The 8,394-nt window shown below is 48.2% G+C and overlaps 1 non-coding gene across 1 annotated transcript; it reads left to right on the forward strand.

Moving 5' to 3' along the window:
* The first annotated feature begins 2,051 nt into the window (after positions 1-2,051).
* On the forward strand, positions 2,052-2,158 carry LOC118679294. The gene has a single exon (XR_004975204.1). It is a non-coding gene; the product is annotated as a U6 spliceosomal RNA (small nuclear RNA).
* The last annotated feature ends 6,236 nt before the right edge of the window (positions 2,159-8,394 follow it).

Raw genomic sequence — 8,394 nt, forward strand, 5'->3', positions numbered from 1 at the left:
ATGCTAAGTGTCTGGTTGACCGGTTAGCCATTCAACCAATCAAAACATAGTATGCTAATGATATGCTAAGGCCACTCAACCGTCGCTATGATGTGCACTGACCACCAGGGGGCAGATGCTTCAACCAGTAGGTTCGCTTGCTGCTGGGGTCCGGCCAATTGGAACTGAGGGAAACCAGCTCGACACGCCCTGGAGCCCTCCCACAGTCCCTCTCCTGCTGGCCAACCTCCCGCGTCCCTTCCCAGCCCTGATTGTGCATGGGTGGACAATCATGCACTGGGCCTCTAGTATATACATATTTTTAAAATTGATTTCAGAGAGGAAGGGAAAGGGAGAGAAAGATCAATGATGAGAGAGGATCATTGATTGGCTGCCTCCTGCGTGATCGGGGATGGAGCCCGCAACCTGGGCATGTGCCCTGACCAGGAATCAAACCATGACCTCCTGGGTCATAGGTCAACGCTCAACCACTGAGTCACCACCACAGCCAGGCTTTGAATTCTCTTTACGCAGCTTTTGTGAAACATGATTTACAAAAAAGCATAATCCTGTAAGTGGACAACCCACAGGACAGTGATGAAGCAGGGAGCCTGGGCAGGACGGACCCTCCCCACTGCTGCTGGCCAAGGTCTCACCCCCATCCAGGTGAGGAGAGGTTCCCATTCCTCTCACACCAGGAGGCTGTGGTGGCACGGGGCGTTGTTTTCAGAGGTGGTTCGGCACACTTCAGCTGGTGAATGGCACCGAGCCCATTCCGTGGGGAGTGGATTTTCCTAACACGTCAACAGGCAGGTAGGTCTCCCCATGAGGCTCCCGTGTGGATCAGAAACATAAATGAAAGTCTGTTGGATCGTTGGGACGCCTTGGAGCACTTCCGAGATGACAGATGAGTGAGAGGCTGCTGGGTGACATTTAGCTATAGCACCAAACTTAGCCAACGTCTCCTCGCAATATGGCCAAGCCAGCCCGGAAGTGGACCGGACCTTGTGGCTGGAGGGGCTGCCAGCACTCTCCCCCTGCCCATGCCGGGCACAGCCCACCTGCTCGTGCTGGGCCAGCTGCCCACGCTCCTACAAGGGTAGTTTTCTGTTCAAAATTCCTCTCCTCTCTTTGCGTGGATCACATGGTGTAGTGGACTGCTCAGGCTGCCATGACAAATTCCATAGACTGTTTCTTTGTTTGTTAATCCTCACCCGTGGATATTTTTCTATTGATTTTTAGAGAGAGTGGTAGGGAGGGGGAGAGACACAGAGAGAAACATCAATGTGAGAGAGACACATTGATTGGTTGCCTCCCACACGCACCCCGAATGGGGCTGGGGATCGAGTCTGCAACTAAGGTATGTGACCTTGACCAGAATCGACCCGGGACCCTTCAGTCCTAGGGCCAATGCTCTATCCACTGAGCCAAACCAGCCAGGGCTAGACTGTGTTCCTTAACAGCAATCCATTTCTCACAGCTCTGCAAGCTGGAAGGTCCAATAGCCAGTGTTGGCAGGTAAGTTTCATTCTGAGGCCTGTTCTCTTGGCGTGGAGATGGCCACCATCTCGCTGTGGGTTACACGCCTTCTTTGTGCAAACAGTGGGGAGAGAGAACTCTGGTCTCTCTCTTTCTTCTTAGAAGGGTACCCATTCCATCAGATTAGGGCCCACTCTTCTGACGTTATTTAACCTTAATCACCTCCTAAAGACCCTTTATCCAAACACAGTCCCATTTAATTTAAAAAAATTTTTTAAATATATTTTTATTGATTTCAGAGAGGAAGGAAGAGGGAAAGAAAGAAACATCAACGATGTGAGAGAGTCACTGACCGGCTGCCTCCTGCACGTCCCACACTGGAGATCAAGCCCGCAACCCGGGCATGTGCCCTGACCAGGAATCGAACCGTGACCTCCTGGTTCATAGGTCAACACTCAACTTATAAGCCATGGCAGCTGGGCACTAAAAATATCTTTTTAAGAAAATTTTTCTAGGCATACACTTAAGATTTACTTTACTGTACGTACGGTATGCTATGCCTTAAACAATGTTTTAAAAAATAAACACACACAGTGCTTGCTTTGGCAGCACTTGTACTAAAATTGGAACAATGCAGGGAAGATTAGCATGGCCCCTGGGCAAGGATGACACACAAATTTGTGAAGCATTCCATATGTTTGAAAAATAAATTTAAAAATAAAAAACACATGCAAAAGAAAAGAGAATCCGGGCCCAGCCGGGTGTGGCTCAGCGGTTGAGCGTCGACCCAGGAACCAAGAAGTCACCGGTTCGATTCCCGGTCACGGCATATGCCCAGGTTGCAGGCTTGATCCCCAGTGTGTGTGTGTGGGGGGGGGGGGGGGGCGGGGGGACGTGCAGGAGGCAGCCAATCAATGATTCTCTCTCATCGATGTTTCTATCTCTCCCTCTCCCTTCCTCTCTGAAATCAATAAAAAATATATTTTAAAAAAGAAGAGAGAGAATCCGGTTAAATCTCTGAGGACTTTGGGAATGAGGCTGGTGGCCCCTGGTGTTCTTAGGGTAAGAAGCGACACCCAGCGCTTAACCTATGGGAAGGGAAGGAACTTAACCTTTATTGAGCATTTTGGTTAGTCAGGGTGGTTCTGGCCATAAGAAACAGAAGTCCACTCCTGTGTCAAATATACAGAGTCCTCCATGAATCCAAAAGAATCAGAAGAGCTAGGCCTCACACGAGACAGAAGCTTGGGGTGTTTCCTCATTTTCAGCTCCATCCATCCATCCATCCATCCATCCATCCATCCATCTATCCATCCATCCTGCATCTACCCACCCATCCATCCACCTATGTCCATCCATCCATCCATCCATTCATCTATCCATCCATCCTGCATTTACCCATCCATCCATCCACCTATGTCCATCCATCCTCCATGTATCCATCCATCCATCCATCCATCCATCCATCCATCCATATATTCATCCATCCATCCATCCATCTCTCTCTTTTTCTGTTTCTCATACAATTCCTGCCTATGCTGGTGTAACCACCCCCAGTACCTTTTGGACCCACTTCCTCCCCTTTCTCCTTATGGTTCCAAAATGACTGCAACAGCTGCTTAGTCAACATGAGTCTCCCTCTTTGGCTCCCTCCATCAACTATTCTTTCCCTGTGTGTCTCTCAGGTCAGCCTCCTGAGAAGGGCATCCGACTGGGTCCCAGCACCCCTTTTCAAGCCAGTCTTCAGGCTTCTGTTGGGCCCCAACATCAGGAACCAGGAAGAAGAAGGTCATGGGCTACAGTTCAAGGCCATGTGAGGTCCGGGTCCTGGGTTAGGATGACTTCTATTCACAGTGGCTGTGGAGGGGCAGGCAGCAGTGATGGGTGTCTCAGAAATGGGGCCACTTTGTTAGGCGTTGGGACTTTAAGGCTGTCCATATACTAGTATTTCCCTGTAATGTTTTTGGTTTTGGATTCAGGGTTATGCTGGTCTCAAAAAAAAAATGATGGGGGTGTTATTTTCTCCTCTTCAATTTTTTGTAAGAGTTTATATAGCAGTGGCATCACTTCTTTCTTAAATAGCTGGTGGAATTCACCCGTAAAGTCATCTGGGCCTGGAGTTTTCTTTGTGAGAAGGTTTTTAGCTACAAACTTAATTTCTTTTAAAAATATACGGCTATTCAAGTTACCTATTTATTTTTGAGCAAACTTTGGTAGTTTGAGTATTTCAAGGAATTGTCAAATTTATCTAAGTTAATCGAATTTCTTTGCATAAACTTGTTTATAATCCCTTTTTATTCTTTTTCAAAATATACTTTTATTGATTTCAGAGAGGAAGGAAGAGGGAGAGAGAGATAGAAACATCAATGATGAGAGAGAGTCATCAATGGCTGCCTCCTGCACACCCCCTACTGGGGATTGAGCCTGCAACCCAGGCATGTGCCCTGGATGGGAATTGAACCGTGACCTCCTGGTTCATAGGTCCACACTCAACCACTGAGCCACACTGGCCAGACTCTTTTTTATTCTTTTAATATCTATAGCATATATAGTGATATTCCCTCTCTTATTTTTGACATTGGTCATTTGTATTTTCTTTATTTTCCTAATCAGTCTGGCTAGAGGTTTATTAATTTTAGTGATTTTTTTCTGAAAGAACCAGCTATTGGTTTTGTTGGTTTTTGTTGTTATTTTTTTAATATATTTTATTGATTTTTTTACAGAAAGGAAGGGAGAAGGATAGAGAGTTAGAAACATCAATGAGAGAGAAACATCGATCAGCTGCCTCCTGCACACCCCCTACTGGGGATGTGCCCCAACCAAGGTACATGCCCTTGACCGGAATCGTACCTGGGACCCTTCAGTCCGCAGGCCAACACTCTATCCACTGAGCCAAACCGGTTAGGGCTACAATGTATTTTTATTAATTTCAGAGAGGAAGAGCGAGGGAGAGAGAGATGGAAACATCAACAATGAGAGAGAATCATTGATTGGCTGCCTCCTGCATGCCCCCTACTAGGAATGGAGCCTGCATGTGCCCTTGACCAGAATCGAACCTGGGACCCTTCAGTCCGTAGGCCGACACTCTATCCACTGAGCCAAACCTGCTAGGGCTTGCCTGATACTTCTGTAAAATGCAATAAAAATGAACCGTATGGCTTCAAACGGTTTCCCTTTTAAAAAGTGGTACTTCCATGGCCTCTTAAACCAGGTGTTCTCATTGTTCTTCAGCATTATCAACAGCGGAGGAAAGGACACTCATAGAAACATGGTTGTTTCATCGGTGTGGCCATTACAGCCCTTAGTGGACCGCTAACAGGCTGTGTGGATGCCGGCCCATGACCAGGCTGTGAGTAGCACTGTCTAGACTCCTTGACTATATGATTCCATAATGTCCCTGTAGTCTTTGAACTCACATCAAATGACAAAACTAAAGCAATTGAGTAACAAGTCTGAAGCCCTTTACTCAAGGGAGAACAATCCTTGGTGTGGGGAGGGCGGAGGTCACCAGCCACGGGCTCTTCCCCAGGGATTTGGGGCAAGAGGCAGTTTTATGGAGCAGAGCCAGCGAGCGAGCAGTGAGTGGAAGAAGCTGCGGGGCAGAAACAGGCCTGAGAGGCGGGGGTTGCATATCTGACCTTGTTTAGAAAGGGGAAGGGACCAGGAAGTAAGTGGAGAGCTCCGGATGGCTTGGCGTTTGGGGATTGGCTGACTAGACCTACTGCGTGTCTGTCAAGGGGAGAGTCTAGAGCAGCGGTTCTCAACCTGTGGGTCGCAACCCCTTTGGGGGTCGAATGACCCTTTCACAGGGGACGCCTAAGACCATCGGAAAAACACATATAATTACATATTGTGTTTGTGATGAATCACGATGCTTTCATTATGTTCAATTTGTAACAATGAAATTGGGGTCACCACAACGTGAGGAACTGTATTAAAGGGTCGCGGCATTCGGAAGGTTGAGAACCACTGGTCTATAGGAACACGAACAAACGTGTGGGTTGCTGATGTGGCACCTGGGGCAAGAGCCATTCCATCTTGGGCCTAGAAATTTACTTTAGTTATTATTATTTTTTAAAAAATATATTTTAGAAACTGGAACACTTGTTCCAGATGGATACGACCAGCTGCCTCCTGCACACCTCCTACTGGGGATGTGCCTGCAACCAAGGTACATGCCCTTGACCGGAATCGAACCTGGGTCCCTTGAGTCCGCAGGGCGACGCTCTATCCACTGAGCCAAACTGGTCAGGGCTTATTTTTTAAATAATATAATTTTATTGATTTCAGAGAGGAAGGGGGGGGGGAGAGAGAGAGAGAGAGAGAGAGAGAGAGTGAGAGAGAGAGAGAGAAACATCAATGATGAGAGAGAATCATTGATTGGCTGCCTCCTACTGGGGTTTGAACCCACAACCCAGGCATGTGCCCTTGAGCGGAATCGAACCTGGGACCCTACAGTCCGCAGGCTGACGCTGTATCCACTGAGCCAAACCAGCTGGGGCTACTTCAGTTATAAGAGGGTTTTCAGTTATGAGAGGAAGATTCCAAGTGGAACACCGTGCCACAGACATAACCATCTGTTCTGCAAGCACTCGTTCACACGTGACTCTCCCTTTCTGTCTGTTTCCCACGTGAGAGCTGCAACCGTCCCAGAGGTGTGTGCGGTCATGGCTCTATGATGATGACTCCTTTTCCAGGAGTTTAGCGGAGACATGACAAACTTCTTTTCCTCCACTGCTGATAACACTAAGCCTTAGTGTTCCCCTTAGTGACTAAGGGGAAATGAGAACACCTAGGTTTAAGAGCCAATGGAAGCAACTTTTTTTTAGTAAAGGAAACTTCTAGAAGCCGCAAGATCCTGAAATAGCTTTTCATCTTTCAACCACAAGCTTCTCTTTCAAGTTGCACATACGGATGCTAACGTATTTGCATTTTTCTTTTTGATGCTCAAATCATCCCATATTTGGCCAGAAAGAGTCCCCTCGGGTTCGCTTCTGTAATTCCAGTGCCATGGTCTCCCGGGACATCCTTACTCGTCTGTCCCAGCCCTGGGTCAGCCATGTCTCAGGAGCCTTGGTTCCTTTGAGTGGAGAATGGTATTTAAGGAGATAGGCAAGGTGTGCATTTTTAAATATTTATATATTTTTATTGACTTAAGAGAGGAAGGGAGAGGGAGAGAGAGATAGAAACATCAATGATGAGAGAGAATCACTAATCAGCTGCCTCCTGCACACACCCCACTGGGGATGGAACCCATAACCCAGGCATGCGCCCTGACTGGGAATTGAACCCTGACCTCCTGGTTCATAGGTCAACGCTCAACCACTGAGCCACGCCGGCTAGGCAGACGTGCCCTTTTTAAACACAGAACTCACATAATTTTCAGAAGATCTGTTTTTACCATGGCTGTTTTCCTTTTCACTAAGTCACTTAATAACCGGAAACCATCATGTCAGTTGGGGTTTGGGATCGGTCTATATTGGACCGTTTCTCAACCTCAGCACCATTTGGGCTAGAAAAGTCTTCGTTGTGGAGTCTGCTCTGAGCACAGTAGGATGTTTACCAGCATCCCTGGCATCAACACACCAGATCCCAGTAGCACCTTCCAGCACCGACAACCAAAAATGTCTCCAGACACTGCCAAGTGCCCCTTGGGGTGGCAAAACCATCCCCCATTCAGAACCACTGGGTAGCCCAGCTGGCGTGGCTCAGTGGTTGAGCGTTGACCTATGAACCAGGAGTTCATGGTTTGATTCCTGGTCAGGACACGTGTCCAGGTTGTGGGCTCAATCCCCAGTGGGGTGTGTGCAGGAGGCAGCTGATCCATGATTCTCTCTCATTGATGTTTCTATCTCTCTCTCCCTCTCCCTTCCTCTCTGAAATCAATTAGAATATGTTAAAAAAAAGAAAAAAAAAAAGGAACCACTGTGTGGCCTCTGGGATTCTGTGGAAAGTTTCCTGGAACAAACCAGAGAAAACCGGGCCCCTGATGCAACATCCAGGCCAGCCTCCTGCCTCTGTTTCCCCCGGTGTCTGCTGGGCTAATGGCTACAGACAGAGAAGCACATTGTGGGGGGCGGTTTGACCGGCAGGAGTCACCAGCATGCGAGTGAGGAGCAGACGTTATGTCACGGCAGCCCCACGCCGAGGCCCACGTCGGGTTTTGCTAACTGTGCTGGGACGGGACAGCACCTGATTGGACTGACTCAAGTCCTGAAGATTGCTCAACTCTGGCGTTCCCACCGGCCTCTCAGTAATGTTACCGTCACCGAGAGAAAGTCCCCTTTAATTCATCCCAGATGCTGGGTGAGTCGTCGTGAATCAATACAACGCCGTCCAAAAACCACCAAAATGAATCATAGGGACAAACAGGACTTTTCCTCCCTGCAAAACAGGGACTAAAATAGTGTCTTGCCCTTTTAGAAAAAAAAAAAAAAAAGAAAGAAAGAAACGTACAAGATTAAGACAAGATTTAGGGCCCTGCTTGTGTTACCCACGTGGCAGTGGGCGTGAAGTGGTTAAACGGCAGGGCCCCAGAGAGACAGTGTGTGAGACCTGCTTCTGAGCCACACGGGTGCTGGGCCCGGGGGGCGGAGGGGAGGGGAGTGGGGGGACAGAGACTTCTAGAGCGGGGACTCCAGATGGGGGTCAGCGACTCCCAGAAACTGCTACACAAGCCTCTCACACCCGAGTCACACCCGAGTCACAAGGGTGTCTGAGACTCAGAGATTCTGTCTTTTTTTAAAAAAATATGTTTTTATTGATTTCAGAGAGGAAGGGAGAAGGAGAGAGAGATAGAAACATCAATGATGAGAGGGAATCATGGATCGGCTGCCTCCTGCAAGCCCCCTACCGGGGATTGAGCCTGCAACCCAGGCATGTGCCCTGACCAGGAATCGAACCCGGGACCCTTCAGTCTGCAGGCTGACGCTCTAT

This window comes from Myotis myotis, unplaced genomic scaffold, assembly GCF_014108235.1.
Source record: "Myotis myotis isolate mMyoMyo1 unplaced genomic scaffold, mMyoMyo1.p scaffold_m19_p_23, whole genome shotgun sequence".
NCBI lineage: Eukaryota > Metazoa > Chordata > Mammalia > Chiroptera > Vespertilionidae > Myotis > Myotis myotis.